We start from the raw sequence: 15275 nt of genomic DNA on the forward strand, positions 1-15275 counted from the left end.
AAAAAAAAAAAAAAAAAAAAAGTTCAAATCCAAGTTCTAGCCTTAAATGCTGTGCAACCTTCAGCAAGACACTTAACTTCTTTGGATCCCAGTTTTATCATCAGCAAAATGGGAAGAAAAGTATCCCTTTTACAGTGTTATTGCAAGAATGAAACGAGATAGTACATGAAAAATGCTGAGCACAGTGCCTGACATGTGATTAAAAACAAGTGTTTACCTGTAACTAGCCATAGTGAGCAGCAGTAATGAACATGGTTACACTAGCGGGAGTCCAACTGGGCCTCCTGCTTGCTGTGCCACTGAGCTACATCCCCAGCCCCTCTGACTTTCTAACCTGCACTCCAAATCACATCCTTCATCATGAAATAGAATATTTATGAGGTCAGATTTTGGTTTAAATTCCATAAAAAAGCATCATTGCAAGTCATCATGTCTGAGCAAAAATCCTCTTTAAATCATTATTTAAACTTAATAAGCAGCAAAGTGTCTTCATTTTGCAACAGCAGCAAATGGATGCTTCAATCTGTCTTCCAGATCTGGGCAGCTGACATGCTATTATTCTGTGAGTTAGACTTGGCAAGATTTATTTATTTCCTTCTGGACACCATGCCTGAGATTAGGCAAAACCATGTGTTACCAGGTTGTAAGTGCAATCTCAGCTTCCTCCAGTTGTTAAAAATGTAGCCATATGGGGTTGGCAAGTGACCCAGCTCCAGGCCCTTTTCCTGTAGAAACAGCACTCTATTTACACAGGTGAGGCACGTGACTCATCAGGTATTCCAGTCCTCTCCTTCTGACACGTGGCAGGCTTCTTTTGGATAAGGAGATGTGAGCTCAGGTCCTAGTGTAAGTTCCAGACAAGAGCTTTGAGAACCAGTCCCCAAGCTGCCACATCCTCTCCCTTCACCAATGATTTCCAATTTTTCAGATGACAGAGACTCTAGGAGCTTTGTTCCTGGGGCTAGGACACATGAACTAGATCCTCTGGCTAACTCATATTATGACTTTGGCCATCACTTAGTATAAATATGATGAACATACAACTAATCTTTACTGCTATGCTGAAGAAAGGGATAGCCCATTTTAAGCAAGGTGGCTCCTGGGTTTAGAGCAGTTTAAATGGCACTAATATACTGTTCCCTGCTTTCCTCTGCCTAACTGCTCCTTCTTCTGTCTTCTTGCTTATCTTGCACTTAGGAAACTGCTTAATTTCCTTTCTTCACCAAAAATCCACAAAAAGCACTAAGTTGGGGTAGAGAGCTTGGGGCCATAAGTTCCTTACCTGTCACAGACCTTTGAGCTGACTCCTTTGGTCACCATCCCAACTTTGGGATCATGGGACCAGTGGACATCTGCACTGCCCATTGAGACCACCTCATCCACATACCTGAAAAGGAAGCCACTGTCCTAGAAAAAAGGCCCAAACCAGGTCTAAACCCTGGGCTGTTTTTTTCTGGACTCATTCTTAGCCCACACACTGCTGCCTAGAATGACCCCTGATACCACGCATGTATCACATAGCTTAGACCTCTCTCCTGTGGGATCTGAGCCTGACTTTTCTGGATCTGCCCTGCTGGCTTGAGGGATCTGTACAGCTATATGTCCCCAGAGACCATGACAGAGACTCAGAAAGCCTTGATTGAGCTCTCTAGGATTCCCACTCCCTCTCAGAGGCAGGGTCCTCAGACTTCCCCCTGTGCCTGCAGACCCTTCTCTTCACAGACAGACTGCAAAGAGGGAAGAAGGTGGACTAACCTGCTGCATCCAACTGTGAGCGATTGTCCCTCCAAGGGTTCACATGCCACTGGCATGGTTGAGGGTGGTGATACTGAGCAGGCGTCAGTGAGAGCTTCTTCGGGTACTGTACACCTTTGGCAGGGACCAAGGGGATCTTACGGCCTCGCAAGTGAGCTTTGGTGAGAGTGAAGTTTTATACGGTTTAACCCCTGAATTGCTCTCTGGTTCCCTGGCTAGTGAATGTGAACCCCTTCAATGTTACTCTTGGCTCACCCCCATGACGCCATCTGCCATTAGGCCCTTCCCGAAGCCTCCCCACTGGGGCTGCCTGCAAAATGGTAAGCAAAATAAATCTATTTTCTACATCAGTATCAGGTTCAAGTGTTCTATTTAGTAGCAAAACACAGACTAATACAAGATCTGAGAAATGGCATCTCTCAAACAAGGCTAAGTGACACTTTTCAGTCAAGGCTTCGTTAACACTGAATGTCTTTATTAAATGACAGTGACCAACTATGATGTGCAAGAGACTTCTGAGTGGAGCTGAACCTTCCCTTTCCCCCTCACATTTTGAAGCCTAATTTAAACAAAAGTATTTAAAGCAGACCTGTCCAGAGGATTTCTGGCAAGCAGCTACCTCCATCTCACACTTCTCCATGATCAGACATACAGAGAAACCGACCCCAGACACACACACAGCCCACCCTTTTCCTCTGGTCTTGGAAGAATTTAGAACCCACACCCTCAAGGGCACCAGGTATGCTGTGTAGGCACAAAGAGCAGGCAGACACCTCTGGTATCAAGGACAGGCTGTCTAAAGGAGCTGGTGCCCCAAACTCCTGCTACCATCACTTGAACCCCAAGAGGGTAGACACTGAAGAACACCAGATGCATGCAGAGTTTCAGGCTATCTGCCCTATACCCATCTCCTCTCACCATCCAATCAAAATCCCCATTTTATTCAGGGCGGCGATGTGCTCCAAAGTCGGAGTGAGAGTGCTTTGTAACCTGTCTAGCTGATGGGCGAGAGCACAGCTACTGTGGGGCTTACCCATGCCAGTAAAGCAGGAATGCACCCCTGTGCCCTATCAACTTCCCTCCCTCTTGCCTGCACAAGCACAGCTGCCAAGTTCTGGTTGATACCCTAAGGCTAGAAGACCAGAGGAAGCTTGGCCTTCCATGCAGGCACTGCGTCCTCCTCCTTCCATAGGAAAGAAAGGTGAACTTATTTGAACTGCCTGGAGGAAGTGAGGGATTCTGTTTCTAGCAGCCAAGTGTAATGTTTACCCAAGTACTATCCAAACAGGGCAATCCCCTAGCCCAGGGATGGCAAACCCTTTAGAGACCATGCCGGCAACCCCAAGCCCACTTATTTATCACAAAGTGCCAACAGTATAATCTGCATACTGAGGTTTTAGTTTAGAAAAACCAGCTCATACATTAACATCTTTTGTCTTGGAAGAAAAACACAGTAACAGCTTTCAACAATACAAACAGCTTTTCATTGAAAGGTGAAAGTTTGCATTTAACGTGCTTTTGCACAATTACTGCTATCTTTGCTGTACACATGCTGATTAATCTGTCAAACTTTGGCTGGGGCAACGTGACTTTTATGCCACCAGAGAGGGCTTACGTGCCTGCTGTGGCCCACATGCCATAAGTTCGCCACCTGTGCTCTGCGCAGACCTGAGGAATTTCTTATTTCTATGGAAAGTCCATGATCCAGACAAATTAAAAATCAGTGCAGCTGGGGATATAGCTCAGCAGCACAACTGCCTGTCTGGCAAGCACAAGGTCTTGAGTTCGATTGTTGGTACCAAAAAAAAAATAAATAAATAAAATCAGTGGAAAGTTTTAGTAGGCAAACATATTTGGTATACTTAGGGGTAATAATGGAGAAAAAATAAAGACTCAACTCTTGCTGCCCTTGAAATATGACATAAGTTCCTTATCTAATTTGGTAAGTGTTTAAATTGCTCCTTATCTAATTTATTAAGTGCTTAAATATTTTAATTTCATTTTTTATTTTTGAGAAAGTAGGAGGGAATGGAAAGAAGATAAGACAGAAGGATGCCCAGTGTCCACTGATGGCTAAATATAGAAATGCAGGGCATACACACACAAAAAGCAAATGCAGCTGTAAGAAGACAAGGGAACTGCCAGATGTTACCACATGTCTAAACCCTGAGGACATGCTAGTGAAACCAGAAAGTAGAATAGAGTGTAAAGGTAGGCTAGGAGAAGGGAAGTCAGTATTTATGTATGAAGTTTCAGTTTTGCAAGATGAAAAAGTCCTGAGTATGTGTTGCATAACTATGTAGCTATGCTTCACACTATGGAACTCTGCATGCAAAAATGTTTAAGATGGTAAATTCAATGCTAGATGATTGCAGCCACAATTAAAAATAAAAATAAAGTTTTAATTTAAAACACACAAGAGCAAAGGACAGGAGGGGGACAGCAGAGGCAGACAGAGGCCCGGAAGAGTGAGGTGCCATGGATGAAGAATGGGAGGCGCTCTGGGATGTGGGTGTGCAAGCCCATGCTCACAGGGTTACTCCACAAGGCAACAGGGACTAAAGAAGGCCTAAGCTGCAGCCCTTTCAAACACCCAGGACACTTGCAGACACCTAACTGCTGACTGGGCTCAATTCAAAGAGAACCACAGATCAGTGCTCCAAGCAGTCAGGGACTCCTATCACATTCATACCCACCTGAGCTGTGAGCACCCAGGAGGGGTGCTCTCAGTGACTGCTGTTAATCACATTGAAAGCTCCCAGGGCTGCTCTTACCTGCTGCTCTGAGGAGTATCCAGGAGAGCCACAGTGGCATCTGTGTTGGAGAAAGTCTAGCACAGTAGCCATTGGCCACAGATGCTACTGAAATTGAACCTTAAGTAGCTAAAATTAACAATCTCTGGGCAGTGTTATAAAACACTTCTGGACAGTGTTATAGAACTTGAGGATGAAGCCACAGAGCAATGGGTAAGCCTCAAAAAGAAATTAAGACGTATATGCTAGTGAATGTTTTACATGAATAAAGAATCTTGAAATCACTTGATAATATCTGCACATACATAAATACTGTTTTATGCCTATGTCCACACACATGAAGTCAGAAGACTGACTTCTGCAGAGGTACTAGTCACGTTTCATATGTTCAAGAGCCACATGTGACTAGTGGTTGCCACACTGGACTGCAAAAGCCATTCCAATCTCAGAAGACTACTGTCCCGCACTGGTGTAGGAGCTGTCCTGACCTTCCCTTTGGATCCCTTCACACCTGTTCTATCCTAGATGAAATGAAGCATGACTTCTCTTCGCCTTCGCTCCTTACATATGAGGATGTTATAGATGGTCAATAGATTTACAATGGTTCACCTTATGATTTTTCAGCTTTAGAATGTGCAAAAGCCAGAGACATTCAACAGAAGCCTCGTTTTGAAGTCTGAGTTTCGAACTTTTCCTGAGTTAGTGGTATGCAGTTTGAACTTCTCTTGCTCACAATGCTAGATATAATTTAGGTGATATAGTCTAGTAAGATTTTCTAGTGGAAATTTTAAATGTATAGAGAGTCCTGGTCTGTCCCACTATCAGAAAGGGAACAACTTCTACTTCACACGGTGCTGTGCTGGTAAATGGGGATGTCTGGTAAGTGGGTGCAGTTAATGCATTTTCCACTTATGACCAATGACTTAAAATGTGATTTTCATCTTACAATGGCTTTACAAGTAACCCATTATAAGTTGATAGGAATCTCATTAAGTTGAGGGTTATCTGTATTAGCAACTGAATGATAGTTAAGTGGATTAAGTTAGATAAGCAGTAAAGCCCAACATGCCTGGTTACTGTGTTGTAAGGTAGAAGGGAAGGAGGAGACAGCCAGTGTACATATGCTCACAAATACACTCATACTTGAGACTTCCTCCCTAACTTAACACACGGACACCTGAACTCTCCTTCCCTCCTCCAACTGTGAAGATTCTCAATAAACAATAGAAATGGAGGAGGCCACCCAGGATCCGGCAGGGTGGGGACCTGGTGCCCAGGCTCCCAGCATGGATGCGATAGCCCCAAGAGCAGGCTCACCCTGAGCCCTATGGAGATCCAGCAGGCTGTCCAATGAGGTGAGGAAGGGATCCCTGGAGGAACCGCTTGCCAATGCCACGAGAAACTCTTGCAGTTAGAGCCCCTTCCCTCAGAGGTCAGGAACAGCAGAGCAGTGACAGAGGGACCAACCAGTACCCAGGAATTCTTCCCCGTGCATATACAGATGCTGGTGAGCAATGACCATCTTGCAGCTCTGCTGTGTGTATCCATGTGTGTGGACACAGGCATAAAACAGTATTTATGTATGTGCAAGTATTATCAAGTGATTTCAAGACTCTTTATTCATTTAAAACATTCACTAGAAAATCTTACTAGACTATATCCCCTAATTTCTTTTTGAGGCTTACCCATTGCTCTGTGGTTTTATCCTCAAGTTTTATAACATTGCCCAGCAATGCTCATGAGAAATGAGCATAGCTCCTTTTTTCTGGAATCCCCCTGGGACGTGTAAGGGGACGGTGCTGACAAGCCAAGACACACGCCCAGCATGCAGAGGAGCGAGCAGTCACAAAGAGGTCCTGCAGCCTTCATTAAAGCCAGACAGGGACTGGGGATTTAGCTCAACGGCACAGCACCTGCCTGGCAAGCGCAAGGTCATGAGTTCGATTCCGAGGGCTGGGAAAAAAAAAAAAAAAGCCAGACAGACTGCCCCGGCACGCTCAGAGGGCAGGAGCAGGAAGAATTTGCAACAAGCCCCTGGCCATGATGTTCAGCTCTCACAATTCCGACAGTTAACCTCAAATGAAAGTTTCATGTAGGTCAGCAAATGGAAAGCAGGAAAGCGCTTGAAGGACCGCTCACTGACTCATTCAGCAAGTGACACATCTGGGTAATGGGGGACATGTGTAGTTGGAGATCAGAATTAGGTATTTTTATTTGTCACTTTTTATTAATTTTGAGACAAGGTCTTGCTAAGTTGCCCAGGCTGGCCTCAAATTCAGTGATCCTCCTGCCTCAACCTACCATGGAGCTTGAATTTGAGGTGTGCACCATCGTGTCTGGCAGAAGTAGGTATTTTTAAAACACCAATACGTATTTCTTTTACTAGATCAATTCTCAATAAGTAATCTTTTAAGTAACAGGAGGGGATTCTGTAGGAGAAAAAAATCTCTTAATGACTTTTTCTGTCAAAGGACAAAATTAAAACATTTAATTTAATGACCTTAATCAGCTTTATTTCTGATTTCAGAATCAGGACCATAAAACAGAGTTAAGATTCTGCTGGACTGAGCAGAAGAGTAGGTTTTATAGACAGAGAAAGGCTAAAAAGAAAGCAGAAACAGAAGAACAAAAAGCAGACTAGTCACTTTCAAGTGACTTCCTTATAAGGTGGGGACAAGGGGCCAGAACAAAGAAAAATAACTGACTAATTAATATTAGGTTATTTAAGGTGACTCATTTTGTGTAGGGATTAAAACAGAACTTCATCCTGTGTAAGAAGCATACTTATTCTCTCTCTAACCCTGATTTGTTGGAAGGACAAATACACAGCTTAGTTTTGGGACTTACTGATGAATACCAGTGTGCATGATTCCATTCTGATTTTTAGCCTGGTTTGGTCAGGCTCAGGTGCTTAGCCTGAAACAATGGCCCTTGTAATTCTTATTTAACAGTCCCCAAGATTACCTGTCAATAAAAGCTATGGACATTTAATATTAAGTTTTTAATTTCTCAATCCACATGGCCTTAGACCTCACAAAAGGGTTCCTTGAGTCACAGGCACAGAAATAAAACGGCGTTTTCTTCACATGATGAATGATTTAATTGTGAAGCAGGAGGGAGGCTACATGTAGTGAGCATGGAACAGGTGGAATGCAAGGGACAAAGTCCTCCAGCCAGAGGAGTCCTGCACATGCCTCAGAGGACTGCCTGGGAGGATGTGTAGCTGCCATTCAATCTTCACTTTGAATAAAGGCTCTGAGATAACCATAGGTCTCATGAAGCCAGACACAGCTGTGGGTACCGTGGTAGGCTGAAGAAGGTCTTGCTCTAGGCTTCCCACAAGGTAGCCAGGGGGAAGGAGAGGTAGGGACTGGCCTTCCTTCCTCTTGTCTGCCTCTCAGAGGACATGAAGAACTGGAGGCCAGAGAGGACAAGCTGAAGGCCATCCACTCCTTCCACCAGCAGGCTGTGAACTACAGCATCATCCAGGGCCTCCTCTAGCTCCAGCCCAGCTAAAGGGCCAGCCTCTCAAAGACCAGGGTCTCAGCTCACCCACACAGAAGGCCCAACACCAAGCAAAGGCCTTTCTCTAAGCCAACAGGTTTTCAGCCCAGTAGAGTAATTCATTCTTAGTCCTTTACTGAGAGCAAAGACAAAGAAAAGCAATTTCATGCCTTTAAGAAAAGATAACTGGGGGCTGGGGATTTAGCTCAGCGGCAAAGCGCCTGCCTGGCAAGCGCAAGGTCGTGAGTTCGGTTCCCGGTACCGGAGAAAAACCAAAAAAAAAAAAGAAAAGATAACTAAGGAAAAAATCCCTTCTCCTGAGCACGGGCTGAGGAGTTTAACATGTCTGATGAGAATCCTCACAGCCTTGCATAACCAAGAGCAAAATACTTCAGCACTCATAGGCCAAGGGTTCCCTTTGTGAAACAGCAGGTGAAACTCCTTCACAAGGTTTCAGCTGAAGAACTTTGTCTGCCCACCTCCCAACAATCATTTGCACCCCTTCCTGATCCCCAACAAGAGATCAGACTGTTCTGTCTACTGCTGTATCCCCAGTGGCTGGAATACCGACTAGTGTATGGCAAGTTCCTGTAGATCTATGGTAAAGAAACCAAGACTCAGAGAGAGCAAACTGATAAGCCTTGGCCTACTTCAGACAGACTGTAGGCAGATGTACACAATGGGTAGAGTGTTCTGCAGGCACGAGAGCACAGGAGGGACAACACAGTGGGCACTTCACCCATAATGCGTGAAAAGTACTTAGAGCAACACCAGCTCACACAGGTGCCCAGCTACATAAGTTCCTGTTAATGAAATGTTCATCCCAAATTGTCTTCTTCTATTTTTGGGTCCTGTATTACCAATGATTTGCAGCAATGGAGATTAAAATGCAAATAAATAGCTTCTTCCTGTGCTCCTGCACAGTAACTATGATGGTCACGCTTGATGGGTTTCTGCCTGTGCCAAGTCATCATGGCAGCCATCCAACATGGCACAGAGCCTAAAACAACAACGTGTACTTCCCAGACTAATTTCCAACTTTCTCTTTCCTCAGTTGAACCACAAGTTCCCATTTTATTTTTATGCATGTGTGATCCCTCCTTCCCAATTAGTGCCTATTACGTCACTTAGACTGCCCCCCAAAACCCTGCCCTTAGCCAAGCCCAATATATCCTTTGTCTCTCTGCCTGCTCCTCAGAGGGTCCTTACATCTCTTCAGAGGCCCTCCTTTGCCCTACAATAAAGGCTTTCTTTACCTTTGTTCCATCTCTCACTCACACCAAACCTTAAGTTTGGGTGCTGTGACTCAGATATGGCTGGGGCGTATGGCTCCTAAGGGGTTAACCCTCTTGCTTTGAGTTACCCCCTGCCAATGAGCCACCTTTTCCTTTTTCTCTCATCCCTGCCTTTGCCAGCCTTCATCCAACATCAATCCATCTCGATTCTCACAGGTGAACCCCCTCCTTGCTCTGGGAGAGTTCCTGTCTCGTTCTCATTCTCATACATCGTGGGCCAAGTCAGGACTCTCTCACATCTTCTGGGATGCCCCTCTGCCTTCTTGTTAATGTCTGGAGAGGACAGATTTAAGTCATCTCTCATTTGCTCACGCCCCGATGAGGGTGATGGCTCTCCAAGGACTTGTGACTCGGCTGTTAGCCTTTGGCTCACCTTTAATTCAGTCACAAAATGGGAAATACTGCTTCCTGGCCAAAAACACACTCCCCTTGGGTGTCTTCTAACGAATCTAAACACCCTTGGTCTCAGAGAGACCGTAAAATCAAAATGACTAATCTTTAACTGCCAGATAGCCTGGCCTCAATACAAACTCGACAAGGGCAGCCACTGGCCTGAAGACGGCACTTCTGATTTTAATACCCTCTGGGACCTAGACAACTTTTGCTACCACAACAACAAATGAGGGGAAATCCCCTATGGACAAGCCTGTATTGCTCTCAGGGCACATCCTTCTCTCCTTCAGTCATGTGGGGTGGCCCAAATGTTTGGCTTGTTCCACAGCATCAGACCCTTTATCTGACTCTCCTCCTGACACTCTTGATGATGTTCCTCCTGCTTTCGCTCCTCTGCTATATCCACAGCCCCAACTTCCTCAGTCTCTTCAGCCTGCTGCCCAACTTCCTCAATCTCCTCAGCCCACTGCCCAACCCCCACAGTTTCCTCGGCCTATTGTCCCCATGTCATCCCCCACTCTCTCCTCACCTTTGGCTGCCTCCATCTCTTCCTCCTCTGCCCTTTCGTTGCCATTTTTTCTACTGGCTCATCGCACTCAGTCTCACTTCTCCCCTCTCCCCCATCATCTTGTGGTCTGCCGCTATCTTCTTCCTTCTGCCCACCACCATCTTCTAGCCTACCTCCATCTTCTAGTCAGCTGCCATCTTACAGTCAGCCACCACTTTTCCAGCCTCAGCTTGATGTGTCCTCTCAGAGAATAGGCTGGCCCCAAGGGACTGGTTTGCATTCACTTTCCTTTGTCCCCTTCTGACCTCTCTCAGATTTCTCCTAAACTAGGTTCCTTCTTTGCTGATGCTCATACATACGTTAAAGAGCTACAATGTGTAGTTAATTCCTGTGATCGAAACTACAAGGATCTTTGTATTATCCTCACTTCTACTCTCTCCCCCCAACAAAAAGCTCAGCTGTGGCAGGTGGCTCAAGCTGAAGCTGACCATAGACATCAGACTAACCCTGATCATCTTGCTGGGGTGACTGCAGTACCAAATGCAGACCCCCACTGGGATTATCAGGGAGACAATGGCTCACAACGTATAAATATGATTGGCTGGATAACTGCAGGTCTTAACAAAATTTCTCTGGAACAAACTAATTATAACAAACTCATTAAGCAGACTCAACATGCTGACAAAAATCCAGTGAATTCCTTACCTACCTTACAGATGCTCTAACCAAGTATACAAACCTAGATTCACAATCTCCTGAGGGGATTGCTCTTATCAATTCTGATTTCACCTCCCAGTCAGCCTCTCGAGCTAAATTTTTAAAATCTGAGCTTGGCCCACAGGGAGACCTCCTCAATTTGGCCTTTCATGTCTCTCTAATAATAGAGATCATCAACAAAAATTAGACAAAATAGCACATGGTAAATATAAACACAACCTTTGCTGCACTCAGGCTTCCTAAAACAGATAAACCAAAACAAGGTGGCAACACCCGAGCCCCTCCTGGAAAATGCTTCAAGTGTGGCAATGAAGGACACTGGGCACAAGCCTGCCCCAACCCTTGCACACCACTGGGACTTTGTCCCCTCTGCAATCTCAAAGGCCACTGGAAGTACGACTGCCCTGCCTGCCAAGGAGCGGGTACATCATTCAATTTCCTGCTCTCACAGGAAATCTTGCCACCGCCACTGTCAGATTCATCACTGGCAGACCTACTTGGCATCACTGCTGAAGAGGACTGACGGGGCTCGGAGTCCACAGCCCCCATTAAGGTATCCTTCTTGGAGCCCCGAGTCTTGCTAGATATCTCAGGTAAGACAATCTCTTTTTTTATTGACACAGGGGCCACATACAGTGTTCTTCCTGTATGTTTTCAGGCTGTTGCACTCAATCTCTAGTCTCTGTCGTGGGGACTGATGGCCAAACCACACAACCCCTCCAGACAGGACCCATTCCCTGCCGACTTCAAACACTCTTTCTTACCCATAACTTCCTCATCCTTCCAAACTGTCCTTCACCTCTCATGGACAGAAATCTTCTCCAAAATTTTACCTTCTCTTTCACTTTCTCCCTCCCTACAGCTCTCATCCTTCACACTCACTCACTCTCTAATACCAATTCAGACCCTCCCTTTCTTCCCTGGTTGATCCCAAAGTCTGGGACACCTCCAATCCCACCTGTACTACCCATGCTGCCCCATTTTAATTTGCCTCAGAGACCCGTCAACGTTTCCTTGTATTCCTTAATATTCTTTTGCACCCAAACATCAACAGGGACTCAAACCCATAACCCAACACCTCTTAAAAAATGGTTTCCTTAAAGCCACACATTCACCTTACAATACCCCTATCCTCCCAGTAATCAAACCTAATGGCTCCTATTGTTTAGTCCAAGATCTCAGGGTTATCAACAATGTGGTTACACCAACTTACCCAGTGCTGCCAAACCCTTACACCATACTCTCTCATAGTTCCCCATCCACAACTCACTTCACAGTTTTGGACCTCAAAGATGCTTGTTCACTATGCCTTTACATCCTGATTGTCAGGACCTTTTGCTTTCACGTGGACAGATCCAGATACCCACTGATCTCTACAGCTCACATGGACAGTCCTGCCTCAAGGGTTCAGGGATATTCTCACTTCTTTAGCCAAGCCCTTGCTACTGATCTTGCAGTCCTCAATCTTAAACCCAGCACTCTTCTCCAATACACAGATGACCTCCTCTGCTCCCCCTTGTATGCCCTGGCCATACAACATAAATACACCTGCTCTCAATTTTCTGTCAGATTGTGGATATACGGTTTCTCCAGCTAAAGCTCAAATAGCCTAGCTCAGCCCCTTTATAAAGCATCCAAGGACTCCTTGTCAGAACTTTTCAACCCTACTACTCCTATACATTCCTCTTTTCACAAGCTACAAGAGTCTCTTTTAAGAGATCCAGCTCTTACTCTCCCAAACCCAACTCAACTGTTTATACACTTCCTCTCAATTTCACAATACTGTGGGGTTTTAGGACACCAAAAGGGACCTTCATTCCAAGCAGTAGCATACCTCTCAAAATAGACAGCACAGTACGCAGATGGGCCTCTTGTCTCTCAGCCCTTGCTGCAGCAGCCACTTTAGCTCAGTAGGCAAAAAAGTTCACTTTAGGACAATCAGTCACAATATACTCACCTCATCACCTCAACAAGTTCATCCCTCACAAGACACTCCCTGCCTTAATGACTCCTTCTTGCTAACAATAGGTCCGTCTAACACTCATATAAGACCCTTCCATTAACATCTCCATCAGCAGTCCCCTCAACCCAGCCACTTCACTTCCCATCTCTGATGAGATCTCTCACCATAACTGTGTTGAGGTCTTACAGATGGCCTCTACTCCCTTCCCTCACATTAACAGCACTCCTCTCCCTACAGCTTCTGACACATGGTTCATAGACAGTAGCTCAACCAACACAGACACTCAAAAGAGGACAGGAAATGCCACAGTCAATGGGTCAACAGTGAACGAGGCAGGCCCACTGCCACCTGGGACATCTTTACAAAAGGCAGAGCATATAGCGCTCACATGAGCCCTTACACTGGCCAAAGACAAAGTCATAAACATTTACACAGACTCAAAATACACATGTAGTATCCTTCATTCTCATTCTGCCATCTGGCAAGAAAAGGGGTTCATCAGTGCTCAGGGTACTCCCATCACTAATGCACCTCTCATCCTCAAACTTCTAGAAGCAGCACAGCTCCCAAAACAGATAGCAGTCATTCACTATGGGACATCAAATACCATCAGAGCCCATTGCTCAGGGTAATACTTTTACTGATACACAGACCAAATTAGCTGCTCAACAGCCATACCCCTCTTGCCTTCTCCCTCTCATCCCAAATGCCATGCCTTCACCCCAATACTCACCAGAACAATTGCATTTACTCCACAAATCTGACTATCACCAAATTATGCAGGGATGGATCTTTCAAGGACCAAAGCTTCTTCTCCCAGACCAACAAGCATTAACCATCATCACTGACTTACACAACTGCTTCCATGTAGGTACTCAGACTCTATACAAACTCCTAACCCCCATCACCACACATCCTTCCCTAAAAACCATCACTCGCCAGGTCACTCAAAACTGTCAACTTTGTGCTAAGATCTCTCCTCAGGGACATTTAGCATCTACTTCTTTCCCAACCCATCAACTTCCTGCCACACTCTAGGTGAAGACTGGCAGACGGACTTCATACACATGCCTTGCCACAAAACATACAGATATCTTCTCACTTTTGTCTGTACCTTCTCAGGGTGGATAGAGGCCTTCCCCACTGCTTGGGAAACTGCCAGTGTAGTCTCTAAGGTTCTTATACAGGATATTATTCCCAGATTTGGACTGCCTCAGACTATCCAGTCAGATAACAGTCCAGCGTTTATCTACCAAATCACTCAATGGTTTGCTTTGAGTCTTAACACTATTCGGCATTTACAAATATCATATCACCCACAGTCCTCGGGCAAAGTAGAAAAGGCAAATGTACTTTTAAAAACTCACTTCACAAAACTAATCTTAGAACTACACCTGCCTTGGCCTCAACTCCTTCCTTGAGCTCTGAGTGAACTCAGGGCACTTCCCAGGGCACCCACTTTCCTAAGTCCATTTGAGTTCATGTATGGTAGACCTTTTCTGCTTCTGAAAGTATGGTAGAACTTTCCTGCCTCAAACAATTTCCCCCCTTTTGCAATATATCCCAGTCCTATCCTACCTTCTGTTAGGGTTTGTGTCTGGGTGTCCCCCAAAGCCACGTGCAGTCATGGGGTAGGCTTTTAGAGTTTTGATTCGTGGGTGTGAGTGCTACACCTGCCCTGGGGCAGATAGTTTGCATATGTAAGGGAGAGAAAGAGGCTGCTTGCCACCACTCCTCCCTTTCGCTCGTATTTGCTTTTGCTATCTTCCACTGCCATGAACTGTTGCCCTCTGCCATGTGCCACTCTGCCTTGGAGCCAACCAAATACGGACTGAAATCTCCTGACGTGCAAGCTAAATAAACCTTTCCTTCCTTAATTTTGGGTGTTGGGTATTTTGTCCCAGCAGACAGAAAAGTAACCAAGACACCTTCAATGCCTGCTGTGACAACATGCTGACCTCTGCCTTCCACAGCCAAAAGATATTGTACAGCGAAAGCCTCTTATAACTCCTAGAGACTTAATATACCTAAAATCTTCTAAGCCCATAGGATTACAACCCAAGTGGTGCAGACTCCCTTGGTTGTCCTTACAACACCTTCAGTGATCAAGGTCTCTAGCCTTCCATCCTGGTTCCATGTCACTCAAGCTAAATGGTGCCCTGAAAACCCTACTATTGCCAACCCCAAACTCTCATCGCCAGAGTGGTCATCACCCCTTCTGTCACCCACTCATCTCAGACTCACCAAAAACCTGGACAAACTCCCACGGTAACACATGTATTACTATCCTGTCTGGTTCCTGATATCCTTTGTCTTGCTGACTCTTGCGTTCCCTGCTGGACTTTGGACCATTCATCCAAAGGACTTTCAAGTTCCACAAAAGATAG

At 45.4% G+C, this 15275-nt stretch overlaps 1 protein-coding gene across 3 annotated transcripts in view; it reads right to left on the minus strand.

Annotated features, from left to right (window-relative positions):
- The window catches only part of Dapk1 (death-associated protein kinase 1), a 224403-nt gene that overhangs the window by 156327 nt on the left and 52801 nt on the right, over window positions 1–15275 (minus strand). The gene's annotated exons all lie outside the window — the stretch shown is intronic.

Source organism: Chinchilla lanigera, unplaced genomic scaffold (genome assembly GCF_000276665.1).
Source record: "Chinchilla lanigera isolate Chin_1 unplaced genomic scaffold, ChiLan1.0 scaffold00031, whole genome shotgun sequence".
Taxonomy (NCBI): domain Eukaryota; kingdom Metazoa; phylum Chordata; class Mammalia; order Rodentia; family Chinchillidae; genus Chinchilla; species Chinchilla lanigera.